Source organism: Fukomys damarensis, unplaced genomic scaffold, assembly GCF_012274545.1.
Source record: "Fukomys damarensis isolate Sample0158 unplaced genomic scaffold, DMR_v1.0_HiC HiC_scaffold_38, whole genome shotgun sequence".
NCBI lineage: Eukaryota > Metazoa > Chordata > Mammalia > Rodentia > Bathyergidae > Fukomys > Fukomys damarensis.
In genome coordinates, this window is record NW_022900950.1 from 3,572,410 (window position 1) to 3,593,547 (window position 21,138).

At 33.7% G+C, this 21,138-nt stretch overlaps 1 long non-coding RNA gene across 1 annotated transcript; it reads left to right on the plus strand.

Annotated features, from left to right (window-relative positions):
- The first annotated feature begins 1,738 nt into the window (after window positions 1-1,738).
- Window positions 1,739-11,701, plus strand: LOC104858595. Its single transcript, XR_779175.2, has 5 exons — window positions 1,739-2,006; window positions 4,922-5,090; window positions 6,432-6,467; window positions 7,007-7,057; window positions 10,593-11,701. It is a non-coding gene; the product is annotated as an uncharacterized LOC104858595 (long non-coding RNA).
- Window positions 11,702-21,138: the final 9,437 nt, after the last annotated feature.

Consider the following 21,138-nt stretch of genomic DNA (forward strand, 5'->3'; position numbering starts at 1 on the left):
CTTAGAACTCTTCAGCAAGACTGTCCACCAGAACACCAGAGACGTTGGAGCCAACTCCTGCTTCTCTGTTTTCTCAGGTAGAGTTGTCCACTGATTCCAACTTCTTTGCCTCACCCTTTCCTTTTAATCACCACCTATTTCTCCTGCCGCCCTATTTCTACCACAATCATCTCATATGCAGCCGAAAATAAAAACTAGAGCCTGTTTGCATTTGAGGGAGAGGAGAGAAACTAACAGACAATCCTACTCTACTCAAATTTTCTTTAGGGGGTGAGGGTGTTAATTTTTCTCTCTTTAAAAATTAAGAAATAAACGTGTAGATTTTTAAAATAGAAATATTGCATTTGAAATAATCGTTATATTAATGAATGGATTTCTCCTTATAGTCTTAACATATTCAAAAACGCTGACTCTCTTAATTTATGACCATTACACATTATTAATGGATGCACTCAAATTTGGGAAAGGAAAAAGCTTTCAGTTTCAGAGATTTTTTTTTTTCCATTTCTGTGCAACCCACATTTAACTTCTAAAACATTAATTACATCTGCAGTGAGGCAAACAAATTATTAGAGGGCAATCAAATCTCATGTATTAGGGATAAGCTGGTAGCCTTTGAGAATGCACAATTATGTTATGCCCTGCGTATGACTTTTTCATTAATGTTTCAAGTTCTAACTGCAGAGTACTGCTTTGACCTTCTTTCATCTTTGCCTCTTTCAGCTCCTCCAATTGACCCCATGTCTCAGGTCATAAAATATTTCACCGCCTATCATTGTGAAAGTTTTCTACCTCTCAATTACAATGAGACAGTTCAATTTCAGTGCTTCTCAGTGGTACCTTTGAAAACTTTTAATTGCCGGGTGCCATATTTTTGTCCATAGCTAGTGAAATAATAGAATTCTAAGTAGTTTTCCAACAACTTGTTCCGGATATGTAACTGTGTATTCCCAAATAAACCATCCAATTTAATGTGAAGCATTGATACAGAGGGATATGTAGGTAGCTGAAGTCTTTGTGAAAACATGCAAATACATATATGATTTTAAATAACTTTGACAAATTTCCCAGCAGGACACTGCCAATGTGCTAATCTGAAAAAATAATTAGTAGATACTTAGAATTTAATGTCTTACGTTGTACTGTCACATCCATGTTTCCTAAAATGGTATTTATAACTATATGATCATGGTGTTGTTTTTAGGACTTTGTTTCTTACTGCTTTTTGCCACTAGATGGAAGAAGCAGGTTAACAAAATGATATTTTTGGTTCTTCATTCAACTCTACCCAGAAACAATCATAAACCTCTTTAAAATAAGGGCACTCTCAGCAATACTTTATTTATCACTTTTATTACATTATTTTTTCATTTGTATAGTGGATCTGAGAATGGTATTTTTATAGAAATTAATTTTATTTTTATTAATTTGAAGGATTGCAAATTTCAAAAGCAAGCAAGAAAGAAAACAATTGTCAGCCGGTATGTGAGAGGTAAGAATTATATAAAGATAAAGGCAACAGGTATATCAAAAAGTAATTCTTACCATACATTACTGTCCAAGGAAGCACCCATCCATATAAACATCAAACCACATTAATTCAGTTATTTCATCGTGCCATAAATGTGAACACTTGACACCCTGAAGATATTAAGTGAGGTGCTGTGAAACACACAATGTATAACTTCAGTATGGCTCCTGCTTGCAAGATTTTTCATTTTTGTAAAACAAGAGGTAAGCAAGGAGTAAGCCAAATGTATTCATGTATAATTTTACAGTAAGATAGAAATGCATAAAAACCAAAAATACAGATCTAATATTTTGGGTGTATATGGTGGGTGGAGAGGGTAATTTAAGTATTATTTTCATCTGAAAATAACAGGGATAACTTCATGAAGAAACTGGAATTAAGAAGCAAGAGGAGCAGGGAATGGCATTCCAGGGGCAGAGGCAGAATGAGCAAAGGCACAGATACAGAAAGTGGCAATTCAAAAAAGTGTTTAAAGGTGAACAGAATGTATGTGTTTAAAAGCGGTTCAAAGTTTGCTTAGACAAGACATTGTTATTTTGTATTTTTTAAACAGATGATAATGGAACTCTCCTAAGCTAAAACACCATACAGAGAAGAAGAAAAGGCATTCTGAAAAGTGAAGCTTAATTTTGGAAGTGGAAGATCACCCAAAATGAAATAACTTGATAGTTTTATGTCAGATGTGCGCTTATTGTATGTGTGCGTCTGAAAACTGATGGACAGATGCTATGGGCAGTTATAAATCCTGACTTACAAAGGCTGCTTCCTGTGGTCTCTATTCTCCTTCATTAGTCTCTGTATGTTGGAAAGCAGACTAAAGTGTCACTTAACTCCAAGTAACCAATATTTAACCTTTTTTTTGGTTTTTTTTTGGGGTTTTTTTGGTACCAGGGATCAAACTCAGGACCTTGCACTTGCGGGGCGGGCAGCAGCACCACTGAGCTAAATCCCTAGCCCAACCAATATTTAACCTTTAAGACAACACCTTGTACCACCTACCTTCTTCCTTTGTAGTATATTTATATGTATGATCAAAGAATGCTATTCTACCTGCTGAAAGAAATGAGCTTGAACTCTGATATTATGAGTGGCTATAAAATTATCCAGCTTTTAAATCCAACCACAGAATTTTATTTTATGACCTCCTGTGGAACTGTAGCTACAAGTTAACTAAAGGTTATGAAGTAATATTTCCTTTTTATAACTCTGAATTCACTGCCTTGTAATTTCAGAGATCACCTTGTTCAATAGTGGGATAAGCTTTATAGTATTACAATTTTGTATAGCTCGATGAAGATCTTATAACTTTTTCTTTTCCAAATTCAGATTTATATTATCCTGTGATATTGCATTTATCTAGTTCATCACTATTTTAATTGCTAGAAATATATGAGGCTTTATGTAATTTTTTAATTAAAAGGTTCTTTTGACACTTTGTTATAATTTTAGGCCTCATTTTCCTTCTGTGATTTATACCTTGCTTTCAAGTAAGACAAAGTTAAATATTATTTTACATTTAATGAGTAAAAATGTGATGCATGAAATCCTATTTAGACATAATATGTCTGACATTATATAAAATCACTAGATTAGCTAGAAAATATAGTATACATGCTTACAAATATATTAATAAATTAATAAATTGAGGTTAAAAACCTCACTTTTTATTCTTCAAAGGAATTTTGTTTTATTATTTATATATGCCTATTTTCTGAATTCAAAAATAATTCCAGTAATTTTAATATATGTACAAAATGATATTAGCCATGATTGGATCTCATTAAAATTAATAATTTTATTTTGCTATCCCTTCATATACTTCATAAAACAAGCTGATTCTCCTACAAGAAGAGTGATATAGGCTAATTTTAAGTCTTTTCTGCCATCTACAACTAAAATCTTTAAAAAAGAATCATAACTTATACTAGTATTAAATATGAAAGAAATAACTTCAAATCCATTTTTCAGAAGGAGAAAAGTTGGCTAGAGAAGCCTACATGAATTATTGATTCTTTTTAAAGTTTTATATATATAGCCAAGGTAGAAAATAGAGGCAATTATTTGAAATAAGGTGAGCAAAAATTTAAAACTCTGTAATTGAAGAAATGTTATAGCATGAGCTTTCATCTAGTTATCCACACTACATTTACATCGATTCTATTGACCCAATATAATTACACAAGTCTCTGTAAGTCTTATAGGTGGAAAATCTAGAAATAAAAATCTGTCACTTCAGAACAACTTAGCTTGAACTTTAATGCAACTTGGTTTCCTACAATAATAATAGTAATAATAATTATTATTATTATTTTATTATTGAAAATTATTGATGATTTTCCTACAGGGAGTTTAAAAAAACAGAAATATGTTTTTAAAAAGTTACATAACTAAACAGAACATACCCATTAAAAGAGCACTAAGTGCTCTTTTATTGATTTTTAGAAGTTTCTGGTTTAGGGAAATTCAGTTTTGTCTTTCAGGAATAAACAACTTAGTGAACTTTAATGCAACTTGGTTTCCTACAATAATAATAGTAATAATAATTATTATTATTATTTTATTATTGAAAATTATTGATGATTTTCCTACAGGGAGTTTAAAAAAACAGAAATATGTTTTTAAAAAGTTACATAACTAAACAGAACATACCCATTAAAAGAGCACTAAGTGCTCTTTTATTGATTTTTAGAAGTTTCTGGTTTAGGGAAATTCAGTTTTGTCTTTCAGGAATCATTGCATTTTTGGTCAAAAAACACTTTTTTCACACTATAGGTAGTATATACTCCTTTATAGAAATTTGGTTTAAACAATGACAAAAACTCACCAAAATCAAGTCATCAGATCAAATTCCGTATGATGTAGTACAGATATCAAATGGGAGTTCCAAAAATTTAATAGAAAGTATACTTTAAGTAGTTGAGAATTTTATAAACATGAAGCTATTTTATAAAGGGGTCAAAATAATAATTCTGCCAAGGATTAAACATTAGTGTGTCCAAGACTGTATATGTTATTTTTCTTTTTACCCTTAAACTTTATATATAAGAAGGGTTTTATAAAACAGGAAGCTCCCTTAAGAATTTTCCTTCCAGATAATATTTGAATAGTAAAATTAAAGAAATATGCTACTTGTCACACATATTCATTTTATTATATTCCATGAATTTTTAGTTGACATTTCTGATATAACAAAACAACTGAAATTTCCTACTAAACTTAAATGTTATTTTGACAGTGAATTTTTAGTAAAGGTGACAGTTTTTCTGAAATCTGCAAGCTGCCAAAGGAACACATTTGACTTCATAGGAATATTAGAAAAAATATGTTTATAAAGAAATAAAAAAATAATTCAACATAATACATTAAAAATTATTCCATCTTTTTTTCTAGGTAAAAGTGTCTCAGAGATAGACACGATTTGAAAATGTTCAGGAGAAGGAGAACAATCATACAATGAATACATGGAGTTTTAAACTTTCGTGCATGTAAATTTTTTTTGCTTTTATGATAAGATAATTTTCTAAATGGTTGTTTAAACTTATACCACTCGCTGCTTACGGTAAGTTATTCTTGGCTCTATATTTGGTTTTTTTCTCCTTCAGTCAGAATCGTTTTGCTTAATTTTCTTTACATAATGAGAAATGAATAATTGAGAAGGCATGAGTGTATCTAACACTGGGAGGTTCAAAAAGCATTATGTTACAAAGACAGAATAAAGAGTTTCATTGAATTGACATCAATTTTATTCTTTCACATCCTTTTCTCTAACAGACATTGCATAAGAACCATTTGAAATAAAGACCATAACTTTGGAAATAAAAGCTTACCAATGTAGTTAGGGAACATTAGGATAGACAAATAAGTTTTAAATAACACTTCCAATTTCTTGGAGTATTTTTGTTCTTTTATTTGTACTTCAGAGAAATTTTTCTAAAATATGAACCACACCAGTAAATTCCCTGCTTAAAACCATTGTGTTCTACTTGGCTTGAGCATAAACTCTACTGTTGGCCTCATGGATGGTACCCCTTCTTTAATACAACTTCTCAGAACCTGTTCCCCATGCGCTTTCTGTATCCTGTCTCCTTCAATTCTCATGCCACTTTCAGCTTTTGCTCATGCTCTTTCCTCCAGTTGTAATATACTGTTTTCCTATACTTATTTCCTTTCCTGTTGTGTTCTTATACATCTTTTGATGTCTTTGCTGCCTTTGCTGCTATCAGAACAACTATCAGAACTAGAGGCTTGGTATTGAGTGTCCATTCTTGCATTGTGTCATTTTTCACACTCTTCTCAGGTGTTGGCTACAGCTCTGCTCTCTACTAGATTATGAGTTGCTGGAAGACAAGGAATGTTTTTTATTTTTTTTTTGGTAACTCCATTATCCAGTACAGAAAAGGCCTGGTTATGCAAGAAATGATTATTTCATTACTAATTAGCACTGGCTAAGCATTTAATGTATATCTATGTAAGAATAATATTCTAATATATTTTGGGGGGAATACGCAGAAATCAGCTAAGATGGAATATGAGCATTAAGTGCTGATTCTTTTATGCCATTTTCACCCTTCTGAAAGTTTGAAATTGAAGTATGCAAAATAATTATCCACAAGATACAGTAGTTCTGGTCAATGCATGTATTTTTCCTTTTGTTTGTTTGTTTATTTGTTTTTTTTATTCCTATGTTCCAGAACCTAGGACATATTTAGGACATATTTTCTGACTACTTCACCTTATATTTATCTCTATGTTCCAATTACATTTTACATCACCTGGTCCTTAACTGATGCATTGTCAAACTGTTCATTAGTTTGTAGATATGCATTTTTTCTAATTATAAAGATTGCAGTGTCTTTTAGGACAGGGCTTACATCTTAACTTCTTTGAATTTCCTCTGCAGGACCCAGTGAGAAGCTGCACACATAGGATATCTTCAGTAAGTATTCGAAGGATGAATAAAAACAGACTCTTGACATTAAACATTTTTTTTGAGCAAAACATTTATTGGTACATTTTAGATATACATAATGATTGCACTCATCATATGGAATTTGTATCTGTGCCTAATATATTCTGTCTCATCTTTTAAAAAAAAGCATTGTAATATTGTATAATGGCCTATTTAAAAAAACAATTCCTCAAAATATTTTTGTATATATTTTTCTATGGACAGAAGTGTTATACTGAAATTAATATAATTCTTTAAAATGTATGAAGTATTAATTCCCTTGGGTATATTAGTAAACTATTTTTATTTGAGTGTAATTTACCAAGGCCAACAGAACAAAAAATACACTGCTCTACTTCTATTATGGTATTTTCTCCTCTGTTTCATTTTGATGATGGAAATATAGAATTATTCCAACTTGGGACATTATAGAAGTGATGGAGAGGCCTGTGACTCTCTACTTTTTAAAGCTGTGTCTCACAGCTTACTGATACATGTAAATGATCTTTTGTTTTGATGGCCCCTAGCACCTTCAGGAGCACCAGGACAACCTTTTAATGGACTCTTGGGGTATGAAGGTGAGAGGTTTTCTATTTTGAGTGTTAAAGCTGAGAAAAATGAAGAACATACTTTATAATATATGACAGTGCTTTCTTATTATATCTGTTACTCCTCTCAGTTTTCAAATATTCAATGAGCATCTGGAAATTCAGTTATACAGAAAACTGGGGTGAAAAATAGTGTGAGCTGGAATTGAGATGTAGGGGTTTGACATATTTAAGCAAACTAACTACATCTGATAAGCATTTAGGAAAATTATCCAAGAAGCAGAGTTATTAGCGATCCATGTGAAAATGCTAGTCCAAGTAATAAATACAGATAATTGTTTTATTTTAGTTATTGAGTGGTATTTGTAAAGCTTGCATTGTTGAGTTTAAATTGTAAGTGTTCTCTGTAGTTCTGGGAGTTACAAATTAAGACTGGACTCTAAAAACCATAGCAGTATTGTGATCCTTATTTCTAAAAGACTGCAATATCTTTTGAAGAAAGACTTTATTTCTAGGCATTTTATGTTTTTGTAATTTATAGATTTCATTAAGCAATTTAGGGAATATAGGGGGATGTTTTCATGGAATTATATGTGCTGCTGAAGCGAGCACTGTTTTCTTGGAATTAAACCATATTGGAACTCTGCCTGGGAGAGATGCAATATTTATCTCTCTCAATCCTACCTGTGTCTTCTTGATTTCAAGTCAAAACTTCCCAGTAGATGCTGATATTCTGGTAAAAGATATTTTCATTTAAACTACTAAAATTTAATTGACAAATTTGTCGTTTAAACATTTTTGAAGCCATATTTACAGCATTTTTGTGGACACAAAGACCTGACTATGTTCTTTCTTTACTCTAAACCTTACTCATCTGTGTATGAGCTTGTCCTGCTGGCTCATACGGGGGTGCCGAGCCTGTTGTACTTGTGCTGCATGAGCATGAAGAGCCCTTTCTGCCCTTGTGTGAGCCAAGCTGTCCCAGCAGCTGAGCATCAGATAACAGCTGTTGTTTGTTCTTTACTAAATTAAAACCTCAACATTCAGATTGCATTGCAATCTTGGCACTTTGTGGTAAGTGTGCTTTGGGTTGCACTTTGGGCACTTGGTCTCTAGAAATTTGCTATCACTGTGACCTGCTATCACTTTCCCTTGAGCCACTGGTTTGCAAGCACCTGCTATGCGTGTCTCCTGTTCTTGTTCAGATAGGACAGGGGTTTCTGGAAGGATTTTAATTGGATATAAGCTGTGAATAACCAATTAAAGACATTAAATGTCCATCTAACAACTTTGAGCTTCACCTTAAAAGTACAATGAAACTACAAATCTTGAAAAAAAAAAAGTAGAGTGAAATCATCAGAGTGGTGTTTTGTTATGGTGATCCAGGTCATTGTGTGTGGGACAGGTAGAGGTTCCATATGAACCTCTGGACATATAATTGTCCTTTTTGCTTACATAAATTCTTCATTATTTTAAATACATAATTTTTTGTTTTTTTCTCATTGAATAGGTATACAGTACAGTTACATTCATCATTGGAATCTTGTACCTTTACAGGACAGGTCTTGGTTCTCATTTTTTCCCCTTATCCCTGCTCTCCCTTAACCCTCTCCTCCCTTCCCTATTTACAAATACTTTATTTCCATTTTTTCATTTTCTCATTTTTTTCCTTTTCCCTTATTGCCTTTCTCCTACCCTTCCCACTTCCCCTACACCTTTAGCCCTTTTCTTCCTATTTCACATTATCAATTATATCATTAGTATTTTATGCACCATTATAGTTTTTCACACCAGAGAAACTATTCGGTATTTATACTTGTGTGACCTATTTATTTCACTTAGGAGTATATCCTCAATATGTATCCATTTTCCTATGAAAGATTCTAATTTCTCATTCTGAATTCTCCATTATTGATCTAATACATCACTTTTTGTGTGAAGCCATTTAGGATAATCCAGTTTCATGGTGATTCTCTTTTGAATTCTCATAATACTTACTAGTTGTGCCATTCCTGTAGATTTATTATATATTGCTTTCTGTCATTCATGTATCATTCTAAATGTTTTTTCTACATATTTTTGTTACTATTTAAACTCTTACATGCAGTCTTGTTTCCCTTATATTTAAAGCCCTTGAAAACAGGGCCTTATATGTTTCTGTCCCAGGAATTGTTTTTTCTTTGCGGTGCTGGGGATTGAAGCCAGGGCCTCACCATTGAGCTACACTCCCAACCTTCTTGAATGGATTTAGAGCAATGCTAATGAAGCTTATGGTTCACAGCTTACTTGTATGTGTCTGTTCTAATTTTTCCATAAATTTATATTTTATATTTACTTTTTCCCCCCAGACAGAATCACCCCCAAATTGTAAGGATTTTGGTGACACAAACTCTTGGGTGGGAAGGCTTGCTAGACTTTGACATTTATCGTGTGTCTAGTGTTGGGGCACTGTTTTGGTTTATTATTTCCATTTAGCTACATTAGAACTTTCTTATTTTCCCCTTTTTAAACCCTAAGATACCTATGTTAATTTCTGGATATAAGCCAAACAAGAATATGGAAATCTATCAGAGGGAAGGCGTACAAGGCAATAAAAAAGTAGAGGTTATATTACAGCAGGTTCTGTTGGTGCCGAAGTCCTAGTAGTGACTGAGCTGGGCTCAGTCATGAAGGCCTGAGAAGCAGAATGCATTGGTACGTCACAGCTCATATACCAGCAATGATACATTGTTAGCTAGAAATATTTGGTGATATTTGTGTCTTCCTGGTTCTCAGATCCAAGTCCACATCTGAGAGTCATAAGACCATTGAGGTTGGAGTGCAGCGATGGAGACCCATCAATGCCCAGGATCCCTGAGCACAACCCCCTTCCTAACTTGATAGCATTCTCGCAGATGCTTTACTAGGATTGTTCCATTAATTCCCACAGTAATCCTATGATTTTACAAATGTGAAAGCAGAGAAGTCAAGTATCTTGCCTAAGGTCATAGAGTGTTAAACGAGGGAGCTGGTGCACATAGCCATATCGCTCGATTTTAGAACAAGAACTCCTCCACCATGCAAATCTCTGTGTGAGAAAAAAAAAAAATTCCTCACCACAGTGATAGTACTGGAAAGACAAGTTTATTATCTTTTTTAAACATCCTTTTTGTAATTCTCTTTTTACTCATTTATATTTCTCAAGCCTGTTCATTGACATTAGTTTTGAAAAATGTATAGCGGCAAACAAAAAACTCCACGGTGAAAATCAGTTTGGAAAACACTGAAAACTGTCCCTTGGAGAATAACAATGAATATCAGTAACACCAAAGTCCTTCAGAAAAGAAATTTGTTTTACTTTATTAGCCCAACATATCCAAAACAGACTTGACAGTTATAATAGTTAATATAATAGTAATGCTAGCACTATTACTAATAACAATGACAATCATCATTTTTTGAGTATGCATTATGTACCAGACACTATTCTAAGAACTTTGCATTTTTTGTTTGTTTGTTTTGGTTTCTGAAAACTTCATCCATTAATTCTATGATGTAGACACAATTTTTTTTCCATGTTTCACAGATTGGAAAACTAAGTTACGAAGCTGTGAAGAAATTCATCCAACATCATGTGAGTAGTGTGATTCTGAACTCCATTTCTCTGAACACACAGCCTTCACTCTACACTACTATGTTAAAATAATTCCCACATTTACTGCCTATTCTACATAGTAATTCTGTGGAATTGATGTTTCTAGGAAATTGTTCTGGGACATAATTGGGGCAGAATATTTTGTATAAACAATAGATAAATCGCTTTCACTTTTAATGCTAACAAGGTATGTCAGACAGATTTCCCGTTGCTGGGACAAACTACTTGACACTCGAATTTTAAAGGCAGAGAGGTTTATTGTTGGTTACAGTTTCAGAAGATTCAGTCTATGGTTAGCTGGCACCAAGCCGGGAACATTATGGAGGAAGAGTTTGGCAGAGCAAAGCTGCTTAGTCCATGGCGACCAGGAAGCAGAGTAGGAAAACAGCACAAGAGAGGAAGGAACAAGAGACCAGACATAAACCCTAAGGTCACACCTACACCACCCACTCAGATACACCCAGAAGTGTACTTTACTAATGCAAGTGCATTGGCTAAAACAGCTTGCAAAAATGTTGAATATAAAATTTTCACTCTATAAGGTGATACTGGACTTCCCTTCTTTGGTGTGTCTTAGTCACGTTACTTGTTGCTAAGTCACAAGACGTGATACCCACAACTGAAAGGGGGAAAGGTTTATTTTGCCTCTGATTGTAGAGGTTTCAGTCCCTAGTCATCTGGCTCCAGTCCAAAATGCAAATGGGGAAGGGCCGTTGGAGGAAAGCTGCTTACCACGTGGCAGACTGGAAACCGAGAGGGAGGGGTGAGGAAGGGCGATACACCTGTGTAGGTCATGCTCCTAGCAACCTGCCTCTTCTGACCAGACTCTATCGCCTGTAAGTCAGCTACAGTGACCTCACAATGCAATCACCTTCTCAAAGCCTCACCAGAAGTGCATGACATGGAGGATATGTAGACATCAACCACAACAGTCCATAACCCTTCACAAACGTTCACTTTCTTGAATTTTCCTGAATTAAACTTATTAATATGATAGTAGTTTCTTATTTGCAGGTTTTGAATCTTTTTTTTTTCTTTTTTGAACAGCAAGTCTAAATGGTACCTCAAATTGGAATTCTGCCTATAAATTCCCTTTCAATTTTAGTATATGTGCTGTCGAAGCGGTCACTGTTTAGTCTCCTTTGAATGCATACTAAAATTTGTGTACTCCTTTTGACTGGCTTTCTATATAGTTTTGAAAAATCATAAACTCTGAAACATTCTATTTGGTTTGCAAAATATGTATGAGTCCCATTCATATTTATTATCAAATTTCAAAGCATTAAAGTAGAGGGACATTCTGTTTCCTCTGAAATGCAAAATTACACAGAAGAGTGGGATTATAATGTTTTCCTAGGACCGACCCACTTCCTGATTTAGGTTCATCACGACTGGTGCCTTTTTCTGAAACTTATCCAGTGGATTTCAAAATGAAAGAGAGCTTTTAGTGTAGTTATGACGGATGGCATTTATGATGCTATTTTAACTTTCCTAAATAAATCACACAAAAAAGTTTCTGCACTGCAAAAGAAGCCATCAACAGAACTCAGAGACAACCTACAATGTAGGAAAAAATTTTTACCAGCTGCTCCTCAGACAAAGGACTTTTATCTAGAATATATAAAGAACTAAGAAAAACAGCCCCCCAAATATAAAGACCTGATTCAGAAATGGGCATCTGAAATGAACAGACATTTATCAGACAAAGAAGTAAAAGCAGCAAGTAAATACATGAAAAAATGTTCCACATCACTGATCATTCGAGAGATGCAGATGAAAACAACACTGAGATTCCACCTCACCCCACAAAGAATGGCTACTATCAAGAAATCCCACAATAACAAATGTTGGCAGGGGTGTGCGTAGAAAGGAACCCTTCTTCATTGTTGGTGCAAATGCAGATTGGTGCAACCACTATGGAAATCAACATGGAGATACCTCAAAGAACTAGGACTAGAGGTTCCATTTGACCCAGCCATCCCTCTGCTGGGTATCTTTCCAAAAGAACTAAAAGAATCATATCACAGTGATATATGTGCACCCATGTTTATAGCAGCACAGTTTGTAATACATAAAACTTGGAAACTGCCCATTTGCCCATCAGTTGGAGACTGGATAAAGAAGATGTGGTTTTTCTATAAAATGGAATATTACTCAGCCATAAAGAATGATAAATTAGAGTCATTCATAGGAAAATGGATGCATATTGAGGATATACTTTTAAGTGAAATAAATAAGTCACACGTTTAAATACTGAATAGTTTCACTGGTGTGAAAAACTATAATGGTACATATGATAGTAATGGTATAATTGACAATGTGAAATAGGAAGGACAGGGCTAAAGGTGTAGGGAAAGTGGTAAGGGAAGGGGAAAGGTAATAAGGGAAAATAAAAAAATGAGAAAATGAAAAAATAGAAATAAAATATTTGTAAATAGGGAAGGGAGGAGGGGTTGAAGGGAGAGCAGGGACAAGGGGAAAAATGAGAACCAAGACCTATCATGTAAAGGTACAAGATCCCAATGATGAATGTAACTGTACTGTATACCTAAAATGTACCAATAAACTTAATGAGGAAAAAAATAGATCATGCATACACAAATGCACATTCTCCTTTTGCTATGTATACTCTGTCTTTGAGTTGATAAGGAGAAACTTTCCTAATGAGATGAATTGGGGATTGTAGATTCTTTATTTTAATTTAAAACTTCTAAAGTTTAAAGCAATTTATTTGGCTCTCTCTGGAACATGCTTGTGCAAAGCCCCGGAAAGACCTGCACAAAGTCTGCTCAAGGATATGGACTCTTCTGGCCCTCACTGACCTTCACATTTCCTCTGGCATTTGATGAAGAAATGCTGTTGGTTCTGGAAAGATGCTCAGTCAAGCGGTGTGATTTAGAGAGGCATTGCAGAATTCGAGTTTTAAAGAAAGAATGATTTTTTTGGTCATTTTGGATAGTTAAATACAATCTCACCACTTTAAAAAAGCACTTAGAATGTTGACTGTATTTTAGTCATTGTAAATTCTGCCTGTTAAAAATGATAGGCTGGACTTTTTTCTAAATCAGACAGACATCTAAGGATGTTCTTAGTCTCCCCAAATTAACCTCATCCACAGATTTCTCTCCCTCTTGTTCCTTAAGGTATTCGATCATTTTGGCCCCTTCTCACAAGGCTTGCTATGTAACGTTCTAAGACATAGCAGGTTGTTTATTTTGACACTTGCGACAAAAATGCTTATTCTCTTTCCCCCTAAAAGTCACATATTATGTGTACTTGTTATTCATTGGCATTAAAGGAAATCTTGTATGTTGTAAAACATTTAGAAAATGATAAAAGGCACACAAAATAAAAATTATCTGTAACATTACTAAGCAGTTAAAGTCACTTTTCACTTTTAGATACATAACTCAGGGTCTCAGTTGGGCATCTTAATGGCTCGATATGGTCAGCAGATTTTTTAAAAAGCTTATATTGTGTGATTTTACAATTTTGAATAACTTAACTGTTTATAGTCAGGGTGCTTCACATGGCCGTAGTGCTTGCCTGGTCCCATACACATTTGAACTTGAGAGTCCTAGGATCATGGTGCAGCATTTTTTCCAAGAACATTATTATACTGTAGAAAATGATTAGATGCATTTAGCACTAGACTCTTTCAGGCTCAAGTCCCAATTTCCTATTCAGATAATTTGTTTTCCATTGCATAAATCTCCATTAGCAGGAAAAGGACAAGCAGCAAAGGGAATCACCATGCTATTTTTCGGCTTTGTCATTACTAACATTGCTGAATTGCTTCATTAATTTGGATGTGTACACATGAAGGTTTGAGAGTCTGGCAGGAAGATCTGGTCCTCAATTCTTTAAATGAAGCAAAGTATGAGACGTTAAACCAACCATGAAGTGTTTTAAAGTTAAGTTATGCTGATGAAATATAGGATCTGTTTATTGCAGTTATTTTAGATAACAAACCAAGAATACCAACACTGATGTAAAAGCTTAATATGTCTCAATACTGTTTTAAGCACTTTCCACATTTCAAATCTTTTCACCGCTCTGTAATTCATTTTATAGGAGAGGAAATGTATGTCTGTTAAATAATTTGATCACGTTATTATAGATAATAAATGGCAGAGCCTAATTTTTAATCCAGGCAATCTGGCTTCAGAGGAAATGATCTTTGTTTTTCGTGAATTAGTTTATTTTCACAGTCTTAGGGTACTTCAGGATTGTTTACATAATATTCTACTAATACTTAATATTGGTCAGTCATATTTATACATGTTACAAAAAGGAACTTGTTTCATAATTTATACCTCTTTTTATATTAAAGAAATGCAGACATTGTTAGAACATATTAGAGTTGGGTATGAATTTTTATCTTATTGCCGTAAGAATTTACAGTGATTCATTAGACTGTTTCTTCATTCATCTGGATAATTTCAGTTTAAATATGCCCTTCCCAGCAATGGAGAGGCAGGCACAAATGGTATAGTTGTTTAGAAGAATAAATGGCATATGGTAACTCTGATGAGTACAGTTTAGTTCAACATCAAAATATTTGACTATGTAGTTACTAAAATGTTAATGTACTATATACTTCATATTGGTAATCCATCTGGGAATACCTTAGTATAAAAATCTATGGTTATTTTCTGATTTCTAAAATCCAGGTTACTCAGTTTTGGTCTTGCATAGTACAGTTTGTCCAATAGTGTTATTTTAATGTTTATTTTACAACTATATATAACATTTATATTTATCTTATAAGGTACAGTATTCTGATTCAATACATGTAAATAATGTATAATGATCAAATCAGAGTAATTTGCATTTCCACCTGCCTAACTATATTTGGTACCCATTATTCACATTCTCTATCCTCCTTCCCCCTAACTTGCTCTAGTAATCTCTATTCTACTTTTTTTTCCCATATGACAAATGAGTATAAGCATGCAGTAATTGTTTTTACGTGTCTGGTTTATTCATTTAACATGATGTCCTCACATTTCATCCATGTGGCCACGAATGACCAGATTTCATCCTCTTTTTTGACTGAATAACATTCATTGTCACATTAGAAAATTCATTCATCAGCTGGGCATGGTGGCACATATCTGTAATCCAGACACTCAGGAGGCGGAGGCAGGAGGATCTCTGTGAGTTCAAGACCAGCCTGGGCTACATAGTGAGTTCCAGGTCATTCTCAACTACATAGTGAGACCGTGTCTCAAAAAACAAACAAATAAAAAAAGTTCATCCATCCACTGATGAACAAGAGATATCCTGGTTGAGCCCATATATTGGCTACTGTGAATAGTGAAATATTGTTACAATAAATGTGGCCTTGCAGATCTCTCTTTGATGCAATGACTTTATTTCTTTTGAATGTATACCTAATATTGGGATTTATAAAACAGATACAAGTTCTATTTTCAGTATTTTGAGGATCTCCATGCTGTTTTCCACCCTAGTGTACATTTCCCTAATCATGTATGCGAACAACCCTTTCTTCACATCCTTGCCATTTGTTGTTTTTTTGTCTTTTTGATAATAGCTATTTAACCTGAATGAGAAGATTTATCATTCCATTTCCTAATGATTCCATTTCCCTGATAATTAGCAATACTGAACATTTTCCATATAATTATCAGCAATATATGTATCTTCCTTTGAGAAATGAGTATTCAGATCATTTATCCACTTTAAAATCAGATGATGATGATGATGTTTAATATTATTATTATTTTTATTGTTGAGTTGCTTGAGTTCTTTAAATATTCTGGATATTATCCCTTTGTCAGCTGAATAGTTTGCAAATATTTTTCCCAATTTGTAGTTTATCTCTTAACTCTGTTTTTTTTTTGCTGTGCAAAAAGCTTAATTTGATGTAATCTCATGTGTCTAGTTTTGTTTTTGTTGCTTGTGCTGTTGGGATCTTACTTTAAAAATCATTGCCTAACCAAGTGTCTTGAGGTGTTCTCTCTGTATTTTGTCTAGTAGTCTTATAATTTCTGTTCTTATATTTAGGTCCTTCTTTTTTTGGGGGGTGTACAGTGAGAGGTAGGGATCTAGTTACTTTCTTCTGTATGTGTACATCCAGTTTTTCCAGTACCATTTATTAAAGAGACAGTCTCTTCTTCAATGTATTTTCTTGATTTCTTTGTTGGAAATGAGTAGGCTGTAAATGCATGGATTAACTTCTGTCCCATTGATTGTTGTATCTGTTTTTGCTTATGCTACATTTTTTTCTTTTTTGGTACCGGGATCAAACTCCATTCCTTGCACTTGCAAGATGGGCAGCAGAACCACTGAGCTAAATCATCAGCCCCACTGAGAATTTTTGCGTCTGTGTTTATTAGGGATGCTGGTGTATAGTTTTCCATTTTTGTATTTGTGTCTTGTTTTGGTGTCAGGGTAATCCTAGCATCATAGAATGAGTTTGGATGGGCTCCCCTCACTTCCCCCCTTGGTGTTAGTTCATCTTTAAAGTCATTCCAACGTGGGGTTTTCTGTTTGTAATCCTTTTTTTTTCATTTGTTTTGGTTACTGATTTATTCTCATGGCTATTCAGGTTTTCTATATATTCATGTTTCAATTTGGTAGGCTTTATGTATCCTGAAATATATTTATTTCTTCTAGGTTTTCAAATTTGTTGCCATATAGTTGTTCATAATAGTCTCTAATAATTTTTTTTTTTTGTATTTCTGTCACATCACTGGTCTCCTTTTTCATCTCTATTTTTAAAAAATTTTGGGTCTTCTCTTTGTTTTCTTTGGGTAGCCTAGTTAAAATTTTTATTTTTCCAGAAACAATTTTTTTTTTCGTTTTTGGTACCGGGAATTGAACTCAGGACCTTGTGCTTGCTTGCAAGGCAGGCAAGGGGCACCACTGAGCTAAATCCCTAGCCCACAAAAACAGTTCTTCATTCATTGATATTTTGTAATGTTTTTAGTGTCTAATTTTTTTCTGTAGCCATATTTATTATTTCTTCTATTAATTTTATTTTTGATTTTTTTGGCCTTTCTAGTTAATTGAGTTGTATCAGCAGATTGTTTATTTTAAGTTATTCTATTTTTCTATTAGGAATGTACTGCAGTAAGCTGTCTTCTTTTAGTACTGCTCACATGTTGTTTTCATTTTCCTTTATTTCAATATATTTTAAAATTTCATTGATGTTGAACATTTTTTCATGTTTATTTGCTATCACTACTTCTTTGTCTGAGAAATATCTGTTCATTTCAGATGCCCATTTTTGGATTGGGTCTTTAACTTTGGGAGGTCTGATTTTTAAAAAAATTTATACATTCTTTGTCTGAGGAACAGTTGGTTAGAATTTTCTCCCACATTGTGGGTTGTCTCTTCACACAATAACAAATGCTGGTGGGGCCATGGGGGAAAAAGAAATCCTTTTCCACTGTTGGTGGAGTGTAGACTGGTGCAACCACTGTGGAAATCAGTATGGAGATAACTCAGAGAATTAGGATTGGAAGTCCCTCTTGACCCAGCTATTCCCCTGCTGGGTTTCTCCCCCAAAGTGACATATGCACAGTTATATACGAGTAACCATGTTCATAGCAGTGCAGTTTGTAATAGCTAAAACTTGGAAACAGTCCAATTGCCAATCAACTGGAGACTGGATAAAGAAAATGTGTTTTTTTTTTTAAATAAAATGGAGTACAATAAAGTATGAGAAACTATAGAGACCTTTATAGCTAAATGGATGCACATTGAGGTGATACTCTTAGTGAAATAAATAGGACACACATATGTAAATACTGATTTTTTTTGTTGTGAGAAACTGAAAGTGTAAATAACGATAAAAATGTGTAACAGATATTGTGAAATAGGAAGAAAAGATTCAAAGGGGAAGGGGAAGTGAGATAGGTAGGGTAAAGGAAAGAAAAAGGAATTAATGTGAGGAAATGAAAAAATGTAAAGAAAGTCTTTGTAAATAGAAAGCAGTAGAGGAGTTGAAGGGAGAGCAGGGAATGGGAAAAATAAGAATCAAGATATATTATGTAAAGGTACAAATTTCCAATGATGAATGTCACTATATTGTATACCTAAAGTGTATCAATAAAATTAAAAAAAAATTTTTTTTTGGTACCGGTGATCAAACTCAGGACCTTGTGCTTGCGAGGCAGGTGGCGGAACAACTGAGCTAAATTTCCAGCCCCAATAAAATTAATTTAAAAAAGAATTTATAGAGATCATCATTAAAATGTCTTGAACAGGAAAAGAATAAGGCCATTTTCATTCCAAAAGTTTTTTTTCCATTTTCATTTCTTTTATAAAAATTTTTTTTCTCATTGAGTTTATTGGTACATTTTAGGTATACAGTACAGTTACATTCAGTATTGGGATTTGTACCTTTACGTGACAGGTCTTGGTTCTCATTTTTTTCCCCATACCTCTACCCTCTCTTCACCCCCTCCTCCTTTCTCTATTTATAAAAACTTTATTTCCATTTTTTTCATTTTCTCATATTCTTTTCTCTTATTTCCTTTCCCCTACCCTTTTATTTTTCATTTCTTTACTAGCCCCTTGGTAATTCAAAGGCATGTAGCTTAGTTTATATGTATTTTTATAATTTCTAAAGACCTGGTTGGTAATTTCTAGTTTTTTTCTGTTATGTTCAGTGAACACACATGCCATATTTCAATTTTTTTGAACTTGTGAAACTTAATTTTTGACCTCACATATAGTCTATCTTGGAGCATATTTCATGTGCTGATAAGAACATGTATTCTTCAGCTGTTGAATGAAATGTTTTGCAAATGACTATTAGGTCTATTTTGTATAGCTTAACTCTCATTTTTCTTTGTTCATCTTTTCAACTGCAGGATCTATTGATGAAGATGTAATGTAGAGTACATGCTCTTTAACTCTTTGCTATACTACCACAGTTGATAACAATACTTTGATTTAACTTAGTAACTTATCAATTTAATAATAAATTAGAGTTACTAAGAATATTTATTCAAAATAAATCAGTTATTTTGTAATGTGATTTTTATTAATTGTGCAGAAATTCACATTTCAAAAAAGAGCCTTAATGAGTAAAACAAATGTTTTGCTTTCTTATATTTTGCATTTTTACTCAGAAATGTCTAGAACCTTAAAAACAGAAAACAAAAATAATGCTGATATTTGAAAAGCTTAAATATTTGTCAGTTTTGACATATTTTGATGTGTAAACTTATATTGTAATATACTAGATGTTTTGTCACTAAGTGAAATCTAAAGTCTCCTGTGTTTAATAGAATTATTTTACTATCAATAAAAGAAGTATACCTCAAGGAAATTTGAGCAAAAACAGAATTATTCACTCAGTTTGCTAATAAGATCTGAGTTAACTTGCTGGCTTACCTCAAACCTGCTTTAATCCAAAGAGTAGATTGCTTTCAGTATTTCTCTCTTGGTTTGTTACCCTCTCATACACCCATACCCTCACCCCATTCATTTCTACTTCTCTTTCACATGTATATATGTCTGTCTTTTAGAAGGAATATGAAATCATTTTTCATATTAAGTAAGATTACTGTAAGTCCTCGACTTATGAATGAATTCCACTTCTGAAAATTGTTTGTAAGTTGGATTCATAAGTTCAACCGTGTGAATCTTATACACTCTTGACAAAAATACACAATGAGAAAGGGCTAAAGGTGTAGGGAAAGTGGGAAGGGTAGGGGAAAGGTAATAAGGGAAAGGTAATAAGGGAAAAGAAAAATATATGACAAAATGAAAAAATTGAAATAAAGTGTTTGTAAATGGGGAGAGGAGGGGGGGGTGAAGGGAGGGCAGGGACAAGGGGAAAAAATGAGAATCAAGACCTGTCCTGTAAAGGTACAATATCCCAATAATGAATGCAATTGTACTGTATACCTAAAATGTACCAATAAACTCAATAAAAGAAAAAATATACAATGGAAAGCATAAAAAACCAAACATACACACAAAATACTGTGAATAATGCTTCCAGACATCCTGAGCTCTGTTTGAGCCCTATACTACTGTATAGTTTTGAACTGCACATAAGCACACAACAGCACAACTGTGACAGTGTCTGGAAGACACATGAGCTACTTCTGTCACTGGAAATAATAAAGAAGATGAAATATGAAATATTATATCTCCCAACCTGTTTACTGTATGATATGCCAAGTTCTTGTTCTCCAGGAATCTGTTGTCCTAGGAGCAACAGAGGTTAAGAGTAGGAAGATATTTATTGATAGGAAAGCTCCTGAGGGGAAGGAGGGGTCCTGAATGGAGAGCTGGGGATCCCACTCTACAGGGAATTTTAGAGGGTGAAACCCATGTGAGTTCAACATGGGCCACAGCCATGAACATCCAGTAAGGTTTCAAGTACAGTCACTCAGGTACTGGTGATCCAATTGGGAAACAAGTCATGTAACAAGCATGAATTGAAAGAACAAAGATTCTCCTAGGAAGTGGTAGGTCCAGACATCTCTGG